The sequence below is a fragment of the Apis florea genome, unplaced genomic scaffold (assembly GCF_048593485.1).
Source record: "Apis florea isolate Af1SG1 unplaced genomic scaffold, ASM4859348v1 contig_3391_pilon, whole genome shotgun sequence".
NCBI lineage: Eukaryota > Metazoa > Arthropoda > Insecta > Hymenoptera > Apidae > Apis > Apis florea.
The window spans coordinates 1852997-1866043 of NW_028256754.1; positions in this window are offsets into that span (position 1 = coordinate 1852997).

A 13047-nucleotide genomic window follows, 5' to 3' on the forward strand; every position below is an offset into this window, starting at 1 on the left:
TCTATAGATATTAATTATTTTGTTTAAATAAATGTTTATCAGAAATTTTTTTAATGAAAAACAACAATTGAAAAAGATTCTTTTCTCTGATGTAGCACGTAATTAATCGTAATTGATTAACGGATTCTTGTTTTCACGAATACTTCGTAATCGACATGCACATAAAAAAACAATAACATTTTTTTTATTTCTCTCAATGCAACGGGAACTTAATGAATCACTGAATAAGAAACAAACGAACCATTATACAATCGCGTATAACTTACCTATCCGTTACCCCATTACAGTTATTAAATACTGTTGAATGAATCGTTTAAAAATATAGGAAATTCCGTTTACGTGTAAAAAGATAAGCAATCGAAAAATTAATGAAATAACAGGATATTAATTTTATATAGAAATAAAAACTTTAATAAAAGCTGTGTTTCAAAATTAAAATATCTCTTAGAATTTTGAGATATTGAGAATATAATTTGATCAATTAGATAATAATTTATTTTTTATTTATTTCATTATTCAAATTTATACGCAATTATTGTTTTTACTAATATTATTATATTAAAAAAATTAAATATATATTTTATTAATAAAGTAATTAAATTTATTAACAAAGTAAATAGAAGAATTTTATTTTTAAGATTACATAGGATGAGTAAAACAATGAGATTTCATTTTCTTATGAATTTTGAAATAACTTTTATTACTTTTATTAATTTATATTATTTTATAATCTTTTATTGTTTCTAAGAACAAAATATAATCAATATTATATTAATTATATTAATAATATAATTAATTATATTAAATACGTTTTTATATAAATTTAATATAATTAGCTTTTAATATTATTATTCCATATTTATATTATATTTATTATATTAATGTCATTAAAAAGCTTATGCAATATTACAAACCAGGATATCAGTGAATGCATTAATAATTGGTCGTGGAATCCTCATAACTGTTAATCTAAAGATCGATAGAATAATAAGCAGTCTTCCTTGACAATGGCATTTCTTACATCGACAATGAACAGAACAACCTTGACATTAACATTCTACTTCCTTCAGTTTTGTATCCATTTTTAATATTTATGCAACCATCAATGTTTCAATGTTATATAAAATTTACATATATGTTTATTATATCATTTATTATATTCTTTTAATTAGATATATATTCAAGATGCATTTATATAAGTTAAACACCAATTAGGAATTTACGCTTTTAAGTAATTTCATACGTATTTTATAAACAAAATAATCGTAAGCTATAAAAACTTAACATACATATGTATGAAAAAGATAAATATAGTATTCAAGATATGAAACACGTGTAATATAAGAAATAAATTTTAATTTATTATCAATATACTTATCAAAGTACAATTATATTTTGCATAATTTGTCAATTTATAAAATTTGATTTTTTATATTTTTCTTTTTTTTAATAATTTATGATTTTATGATAAAAATTTTTATAGCTTGAAATAAAAAATTTAAATTAATGAATTAGAAATTGGAAATTGAAAATTAAAAATTTGAATTTGAAAATTTAAATTTATAGAGATTGGAAATTTTGAATATTATCTGTAAAGAATATAAATAAAAGGATAAAACACTATTCAAAACTATTTCAATAAAATCTGTTTTAATTATCAATTATTTCAAAATTATTTATAAACTTATTTGTAAATTCGTTTTTCTTCAATTTTTTATTGAACAAAAAAATTCATTCAAAAAATTTAAATAAATAAGTAAATGAATAAAATAATTTTCAAAATTCTGGTCAAAAAAAATCTTTCATATCTTTTTCCGTAGAATCAACTGTTTAGCCTTAATAAATGACAATTGTTAATGGATATTTTGTATAAATATATGATTATCATATACTGATTATTGATCATTAATTTTTTCTAATTTCTTCTTAAAATTCAATGTATCGCATATAATAGCATAACAATTTCTATTATATAAATAATAATATAAAAATCATTCATTTATAATTTGCTATAATGTATTGCTTAATAATATTATTTAAATATTATATTATATTTTATATATACTATATAATTAAATATATTATATTTTTTTATATTTTATTTTTATTGTATAAATGATATAGAAAAAACTGGTTGATGACTTCCTGGTAATGATTTTGAAAATTTGCATAGAATGCGATTATTTTATATATACTATCACAAATTTTAACTATTATCTATTATACATATGTACAATCAAGTATTTATATAATTATAAACAAGTTTCTTAATAATTTTTTAATGAATTTTTATTTATTTTATAGATTCATATGTATAAAATCTATAGAAAGATTTAAAGGAAAATATTTTTGAAAAATAGATAAGAATAATTTTAAAAATAAAAATATATAAAATAATTTTATTAATTATAGAATAATTTTAATAATAAAAATAATAATAAAAGATGTATTAATATTCTATATTTAATGTATTAAAAATATATTAAAAAATAATAATAATAATATTGCTATATAGATTAGTAAATAATTAATAAATTGAGAATTATAAAAAGAATTATTGGGATTGTTAGAGAAACAAAATAATTCAAATAAATTATATTATAATTTGAATTACAATAAATGTTCCAAGTTCAACACAAAAATGAAATAAACAACAAATAAATAATAATCATGTTAATAATCAAAGTAAAAAGAAAATGACTTCAGTATCATCTAATAAATAAAATAACAATTCTTATTCCATAATACAAATAATTAAACAAAATGTTTCTTTTAACAAATTTTTTATTTATTATATATATATAATAAATAAATATAAACTTACTAATAATTATATTAAGAAATTAAATTATAATAGTTTCAATAATATCGAAGAAATTTTTTTGAAGAAATTTTTAACTCATAAACTTATCGTATTACTTCTTATAATTTAAAAAGTTTAGAAAAAATTATTAAATAATCATTTCTTATAATACAAAAAACTATGAGACACCTTGTATATGTATAACATTCTCTAAAAAGTAAAGATTTTTTTACATATGATACATATATATGATCACGAAATCAAGTGTCTAAATTCACATGTCTGATTTTCTTATCTTATTTCATTAAATTAAAATGCGAAAAAAAGTTAAATTATCATAAATATATTAGGGCTTTTGAATTTTATTTCTTTTTGAATAAATTTTACACGTTTTTATTTAATCTAAAATCTTTATTTGATTTATGCAAACAACGTACGACTATTTTATTATAATTTATTTATAGAAATAAATGATCAAATATAAATGATCGAAATTTTTTTAATATTAATATTATATTTAATAAAAATATTTAAATTTTCAAATTGTAGAAAGAACATTGATGTTTTCGACAAATTTTTTTATATAAATTTATTTAAAAGTAATTAAGTTTGTTTAAATATCGTTCGTTATTAGAATAATTAAAACAATTTTGAATTAAAGATTAAAGAGAGAAAGCAAATGATTCAATAGTTTATAACAATATATAAATTTATCAAACCATTAATTAAAAAATTATCAAACCATAAATTTTAACCATTATATAATATAAAACTTTTTTAATAAAATATATAAATAATAAATTTAATCATAAAATTTTAAAATTTGATTAAAATATAAAAATTTTGATATTCCAAACAATATAAAATATTTTTTTTATAATTTTTATATTTTATATTCTTTCATTTATATTCTTTAAACTATATTAACAATTAACAAATTAATTTTTCATAAAAAAACAAATTTTTTTTTATTTCTTATTTTTTATTTTTATCAATATATTTTAAAGAATTTTTATTAAAATTAAAAAATTTTAAACTATATTTCATAATTTTCAATTTTTTATTTTTTAAAGTTTTATTTAAAATTACAAAATAATATTTTTAATTAATGTGAATCATTAAATATGTACAATAGCATATAAATTATTTGAAACAAGTTAAATTTAAATTCCTACTTCATATCCTCTTCATTATACCTATATATGTAAATACCTATACGTATACACGTATAAATCATAAGTAATGATATAATAATTAAGAAGAATTTTATGAATCAATGGCATTAATGAGCTCGATCGAATTGCAAATCCTTGATTTAACAAGAATCGTTTTCCTACCTTTCGAACAACAAGGTCAAAGATGTGGCTCATCAAATGGGACAATCATTAAATAACGATCGTTGACCTCGTGTTACTTCTTACTTTCTCAGGGATCATCTTTGCCTATTTTAATCCTCCCTTTCTAAAAGATTTAATATTTTTTAAATGTATTTATTTTTATTTGAAAATGAAATATTGCATACGTACAAGATCATACAATTCATCAAATATTTATTAATTATTTAATATATGCATGTTAATAAAATGTTAAATATTAAAAAATTTATCTGTGAATGAATACGTGTTAAAAAAATAAAATATTATTTTATTATTTTATTACACAAAAAATTTTTTTGTATTTTAGAAGTAATTCATTTTTTATAAAAAAAAGTAACATTTATAATTTAATAATTAAAAGTAATTCTCATTGATAAAAATTTGTTAACAAAAATTTTCATAATGAAATCATTAATCATTTTATTTTTGATTTGATTTCACTATTTTTCATATAAAAATATATTTGATAAAAATTTATCAAATACAAATTGTAATATATTTTAATAAATATCTATTTCCTATAAAATTCAAGTTTTCTAAGATTTTCATGTAAGATTTATAAGATTTTTATATAATTTGTAAACATCACCGCCAGTTTTGACATTGATTTTCGATATGATTATATTAATATAATCTATATAATTATCTTTTATCCTTAAATGCAAAAATAATTTTTGCATTTTTCTATTTGAAATAGAAAACTGAGAAATGATAATTTGCAACAATGTCCCATTTTTCCGAGGACAACAATATAATTTAAATAACTAGTAAGATGGTAATATTTAATATTATCTTTTTTGTAAAGAAAAATGTAAATTCATATAGAATTTTTTAATAGAAATGTTTTCTAATATAACATATTAAAATATTTTTTTAAAAATTAATTAAAAATCTTTATTAATATTCGAAACTTATAATAGTATCTATCATTTTTTATTTATATAAGATGCTCATAATAATACTCATAAAATATTTTCAAGGGGAATAAGTAATACTTGTAAGTCAAGTTTTAAACGAGAGATGATTCTACTTCCTTGAAGTGATTGCAAGTGATTCAAAGAAAATAGAATGATATATTAAATGTCACAAGAAATTGTTATGATGTAATTTTATATTATTGTATTAATATTGTTAATTTTTTATCGATTTATTTTAATAATTATAAATTGAAATATTTAATTTATAATTTAAAAAATTACTTTTTAAATCTAAATTAAATTATTAAATGTAATAAATAATTAAAATAATAAAAAATTTTATATTCCTAATTATTTCATAGTTTTTATATTATTATAATTGAAAATCAAAATTATTATCATCATACTATAATACTAGTATGTTGAAAATATCATAAAAATTTATTTATTTCAACATTTTTTATAGTTTATTATTTAGAGAAAAAAACAAATATATATATAAAATTTTAATAACCAACTGATATCAATAAAGACAATATTTTTTCAATATTTTTGTCGTATTGATCGATTTGTCTACAAATTACATTTCTCAATATTATTTATAAATAATTTTATAGTTAGTAAAATTTTAGTACAATTTTTGCAACATTCCTAGAAAAGATATTTCTCATAACCGATATATCGCGATAAAGAGAAACAAGAGAAGTACAAATCCACTTTCAACAAATAACTACGTATGTAGTATAAATAATGTTCCATTATCAAAATATATCCATACTGTCAGATAAGGATTTTTTTTTTTATAATTAAGATTCCACGAACTACGTGGGAGTTTAGTGTGGGAGTCAGTATTATGATATTGTATTATAACACATTATTATACATTATTGCACAGTCCATCCTCGATAATCGAGCAGAAGATTCGTAAAAGGAGAATATCCTGGAATGCGGAGCATCCTTGATTCACGATTAACTGCAGACGTCTGACGAAACTGCAACGATGGATGGACTTGCAAAATAGCATTTAACACGATGTTGCAACGTTATACGCGCGGATGAGAAGATTGAACGATTACTAGATCGATCTTGAAGGGATCGACCAGGTTACAAAAGGATGCGGTCATTCCTTCTTATTGTTAGTCATTTATACGATAGACAATCTTTTAAGATTGGGCATCGTTTATTTAAATTAAAGATAATTTTTATATTTAGATAAATATGAAATAAATAAATATATGTAAAATAATGAAGATTAAATAAGTTTTAATTCCATAAATGGCCATATGATATGGTAAAAAAATTAATTATACATATTTGCTTATTTTCTTATCTTTTTTTTTTTTTTAATAAATTGGAAATACGAAAGAAAAGATAATAATGGTAAAGAAAAAAATATATTTATTCGAAATAAAAATGTTTATAAATTTATAAATTATAAAATCTTCTTATCTCATTAAAAAATGTTTTTAAAATTGAAGTACAAGAAATTATGGATATTTGGAAGGATTATTTGGAAATTTCGGGGATTTATCATCTTTCATCTCGCATTTCATAGTCGCAGCAGTTCTCTTGCAACCGTGAGAAATATATTCTTGAATGTTTGAAATGTAGATAATTGGAGAACGAAAACAAAGAACGATTTAATAAGGTCTGACATAATTAACAAAATGCAAAAGTATATCTACAGTATATATATTATATTATTCGACGAAGTGTTTTCCAATTATGTGAAACTGTTTTTCTTAAGAGAGAAATAAGATTGAAAATTGAAAGGATTATGATAAAGATGTTATACAATACAATTAAAATTTGGTATTTTATCATATAATTTATATGCAGCTAGATTATTTTCAATATGTTTATAAAAATTTTGGTACGTTCAATTATTAATTTTTAAAAAAATTTTTATGAAACATTTAATATTAGTTACAATTGTTGATCCTTATTCTCAAAAAAATTATTTAAACAAAGTATCATTTAAATTGAAGATTAAAATAGAAATCTTGGAATTAAAATTTTTTTTATAAATGTAACTATCAATAGATATAATAAAAATTGTTATTTCAAATAAAATCATAAATATTATTTAAGCTTAAATTTTTCATCCGGATTAATTTTCATAGTGAATTGATTAATTTTTGCTTAAATTAATCAAATCTTTTTTAAATAAAATGTTTTTACTGAAAATTAATAAACATTAATTGTTGTTTTATTATTATTTTATATAATAATAAACATACTATTACATAGTGTTTTATACATATTAGTATATTTTATAAATTTAATAAAAATAGCTTTGTTACTTCATAATGTATAAATTTTTAAAAATAATATGTATCATTCATTATAATTTCTATAAAATTTTTACACAGTCAATTTATAAAAAGTTCTTCAATATGAAAAAAAAAAAGTTAAATATAATAGTTTTGCAAATATTATTGTATTAATATTCATTATTGATCTTAATTATTTTCATATAATTTCAAAATAACAATAAAAATGAATTACATGAAAGATTTCAAATATAATCGGGAAATCAATGAAAGACTATTCACTTTAAAGAAATCTTTCTTGGTGAAAAGGAAACGTAGGTACAATCGTAGTTTGAACTTTCGTAACTGGTGTACCGAGGCGAAATCGTGCTATCGAGATGCATAATAATTTACACCATTGTCTCGAAACAATGTTTATTGTTTTAGATACGCAACTTGACTACATATTTCATCTAAGAGAAATAGACGAAAATGCATTTGATGTTTAATGATCAATTAATTTATGATTATTGCATATGAAGATCACATAATGAATTAACAAATAAATTTAATAGAAGAAACACTATAAATATATTTTATTTAATAATATAAATATAATATGAAATAAAAAAGAATGCACACAAATTTTATGTTATATATTATCTACTTGTAACTATTTTTATAAATTTTCAGAAGCTCATGAATACATGAATTTAAATATATTTAAATTAAATTTAAATACTTGCAATAATATGTACATATTTATTAATAATTGGAATATTGATTTTTATATTAAAGTTTATTTTTTTTTTACAATTTTCTCAAATTATATCTCTTTTGTATCAGTATTTTACTATTCAAATGTTAAATCATTCAAATAAAAGTATTGGACTAGTAAAAAAAATTTTTTCTTAAGTTTTTAATCTAATTTATGCAAATGATTTCCAATATTTAAATAATCTTCTATTGTACACATTATAGGATAAATTGAAAAAAGAATTCATAATTTTTAAAATAAATATTATTCGTTAAATGAAAAAAAAAACATAATACAAGTTAAAAAATTTATTAAAAATAAAAATTTCAAAGTTATAAATATTTCTCGTCTCTATTATAGCAGTTATTTTTAATCATGGATCCATAATGGAATTGCTATTTTTTACTTAATAATTTTTTACACATTTATTTATTTATTTTAATATAATTACATTTTCATATTTTAAAGGTGTCAAATGATATCTGCTAATCATTGAATAACGTGATAAGACCGTGTTAATTTTTAAAATTGTCTTTACATTACAAGAAGTTATAAGTTATTTGAATATTGTAAAAGAAAATAAAGCAATTCAAAAAAAAAAAAAAAAATGAAATACATTTTGTTAAAAAGAGTCATTTTCTCGTGTCAAAAGCTGTCGTGCCGCATAAACAATAGACCATTTGTCTTTCTATTCTTTAGGTATCATAATATAGCATTATCTTACGAGACATCGCAAAAGAAATGTTAACACATCCTCACCATCAGTAAATAACTACATAAAGCAAATACAAAATAATATTGGAGAAAACAATAAATATCAATACATAGTATGTGTAGAATACTTTCGAAAATTTTTAAAAGAATATACGCAATTCTCTGATATGTATTCTTTGTTGTTTTAAAGATGTATATAAAAATAGAAAGATTTAATAATATTCATTTGAATAAAACTAAATAGATTTAATTTCCTTTTAAGTTAATATATATAATAAATCTTATATATAATATAAGTCTATAATAAGTTTCTTTTAAGTTAATATAATAAGTCTTAACTAATAAAATTAAATATATTTCTATATATACATGTAACAATTATAACTATAGTCGATAAAATGTAATTTCATTATTAATTTTTTTTTTATATGTTAGATACTTATTTGAAAAATCATATTCATCGTGTTGTAAAAATATAATAATAAATAGCGTTTTATGAACGTTTTTTAATAAGAAATAATTAATTAATATTATATAAATATTATGTTATTATTAAATAATATTAATAACGAATGATAATTTCAAAGAATAATACTGCACATTCTATGTATAGAATAAAATAATTTAAAATTTTATTGTATAATTAATTTTTTATATATTAATATTATTATATAAAAATAAAGAATTTAAAAAACGCTGAGAAATGATTAATTGAATCAATTACTGTCATGAATTTCAATCCATCTTTTATAATAAATATTATTCGTAATGATGATGATAATGATGATGATGTTTTAATTACTATCTTCAATTGTTTCGTTCGTCAATCACTTTCTTCATTTGTATGATATTTTTGTGTAATATTTTTGTCTACAAATGTACTCTTATATTAATGTTTATATAATTACTAATGAATATCATTGTTACTAAATAATCGTTCTAGAAGAATTATAACAATATGTATGTTAAATTAGAAAATCAGCAATTATCAAGGAGAAAAGATAAATAACAAAATAGAACTTCCATAATTCGAAAATTAATTCTAAATTAAAATGATTAGAATAAATTTGTTCATTCACTTTTGTTTATTATAAATTGTATTATTTGCCACATATTTAGATATGTTATTTTATCTCTGAAAATCGAATTCAGAATAAACCAATCTTTGCATATGTATATGTTGAAATTTGCTAATTATTCAATACTATTTTCTTTTAATCGTTTTAATCATTAAATTTAATTTACATTACAAATAAGATCATATTTATATAATTATATAATACATTTTAATGATATTAATCAATTTCTCTTTGTAATAATCAATTTATATGTTTAAAACATAGATAAATTTTATTATCAAAAGTTTAGGAATTTATATGCATTATAAATAATACCATATCTAAAAATGAATAAAAGTTGAATAATGAAATTGAATTATAAAAATTCAATGTTGTTAATGTATATAATATGTACAAATAAGTGCAGTTCAATTTCTTCAAGGTCTTCTTAGAAATGAGATCATGAATTAAAAATTGTGATTGATAATCAATAATCGATGACGTTTCTTAAATAAATGGCGAATGTAAGTTAAATGTGTTTGCGTCTTTAGATATCTATTAGTGACGAAATATTTTTTATAAGAGGACATGAATTATTTAAATTCGAAAATCTCAAGCGAAGAAATATTTAAATATCTCAATTTTAACTAGCGTTCTTTATAATTTTTATGAATTATTTTCTTTTAAAATTTTATTATATATATATATAATTAATAAATTACATAATATTTTGTTTAAAGATTAAATAAAAATTATTTAATGTACAATAATAATTTTTTTATAAAATGCATAAAATATATAATATATCTTTAACAATTGCAAAAATTATTTCTAACTTAAATATAATCAAAAATATAAACTTTCTTTTCCTTTCTTTTCAACTTTATCTTTATTTCACTACGCAACGATCATTAAAATCAAATTCGTTTAAATCAGTTTGATATATCACTATTACAAAATTGCATCATAAAATTCTTCTTATCAATAACTATAAACTATTGATTTATCTATAAAAATTAATAAAAAATATTAATAGATAAATCAGTTATGTATTCGATCAAAAAATGAATGGACACGAAATTTTCAATTTTTGTAACACTCTTTGCCATTTCAAGCCATTCGTGTCAAGATCGTTCATTAAATAACAAATCTCATGATGCCAAAATTCGCGTGCGAGAGAATGTTTATACGGATTTATGGTACTTAATCTAAATGAAGTATAGGCGACATTTAAACATGGAAGGGTCGAAAAACAAATGGTTTATGAAATTTCGTAATTTCACGCGACCTTAAAGCGTCCTTTCTCTTACGGTTCGACCCGTGACAATTGAGACGATCCCGTGATGCTGTTTACCTTGTTTTTAACTTCGATTCGCTCGTTTATCATTCCCTATAGCGAATAAATCGGTCATTCGATCCGATTAAATTCAAGGATCGTCGCTGATAATTATTCGGCGATTCTTATTATTCAGAATATTATTTAACTGGTTCAATAATAATTTAACGTATTGGATGTGAATCTTAAGCCACGTGTACAATTTTAGATTAAGTGACAAAATTAATGAATCAAGATTGTTTAAAATTATTCGTTTTAACTGAATTAAATTTTAACTGAGCAGAAGATGATTTTATATGAAACAATAAATAAAAAAAATAGATGTAAAATTCTTTTATTCGTAACTTCATTTTCCAATGAATTAAATTTCAAACAATGAAATTGAAGTATAAAATTATAAAATCTGGTTACAAGATTTTTTCTGCAAAATTAAATATTTTTATATGAAAAGATTTGGTTATTATATAATTTGTGAAATTTATTGGTATATATTAATTTTTTATACTAATTGTCATTTGTAAAATTTTATTAACAATATCAATTCAATTATGCAAGAAGACGACAATTTAATGCTAATCATGATCAAATAAACTAAAATCGATGTTTAAATGTGATCGATATAATATAATAGTTTATTGTCAATTGAATGATTCAACTTCCTCAAAAAATATTTTAAATTCTTGTTTTTACATTCTCGAAATATTTCTATTATCTTTATTTACGTTTTACAGTTACTTTTTCTGTTAAAGGCTACTAATATTTCAAAATATAAAATAATACTAACATCCATCAATTAATAATGTTGTTTTTCATCCATTCTTAAGAAAAATTATTTCTTTCAAATCATTTAGGAAATTGATTACAAGTATTAGCTTCATATTATATAAGCTTTCACTAATGACTTCAGATAGATTAATTAGTCAGACGAGTTAAAGTTGTCTAATTTAAACGTGATTTTAGCATATAATATCATTTTAGATATAAAATGGAAATTAAAAATGATGAAATTTTGAAAAGTTATTTACAACAAAGATTACCTCACATTTCGATAATATTAATATCTTGCTTCATTCTCTAATTCAATTATTCTTCATCATTTTCAATCCAATTATGATTTTCTATAATAAATTTCTAAAGTTTGAAGATAATATAAAAAAAATCACAATTAATTTTTTTTTTCTATTTTATGCTAAAGTTTTTGTTGAAACATTAGAATCTTTATTTGTTGAAACAAGGTCGAAAGTGAGACATAAAAATTCGAAGACGACAGGTAGTAAAGTTAAATATGTTATGAAGGACACTATCCTGAGTTATTTCACGTATATATACAAGGTGTCAAAAAATGAGGGAACAATCGTTAATTGGCCTAACATAATTTCAGTTATAGGTATATATATATCGTTACTTGACTTCTGATATATATAAAAATATAATATGTATTTAAAAAGTTTCAATAAATAATTTCAAATAAATAAAACTTATATATAAAGAAATCTAAATTTGTAACATACAATATACATTATTTATCTACTTCATAAGTATTTGGATATTTCACTGAACTATTATCAATTTTTGAAATATATTGTAAATTATTTCATTTAAAAAGATAATAGTATATTTCATAAATATAACAGTTAACTTTAGAAGATGAGTGAATATATTAACGTATAAAATTATATATTATTTGAGACATTGATGATCTTCCAAAAAAAAATACAAAAGTTAGTATATGAAAAGATCGGATGAAGTTTATTTAATAATTTATAAGCAATCTAAATTTGCAAAGAGAAAATGAAAGGAAAATAGAGTAAGAATGCTCCATCTTATTCTATTT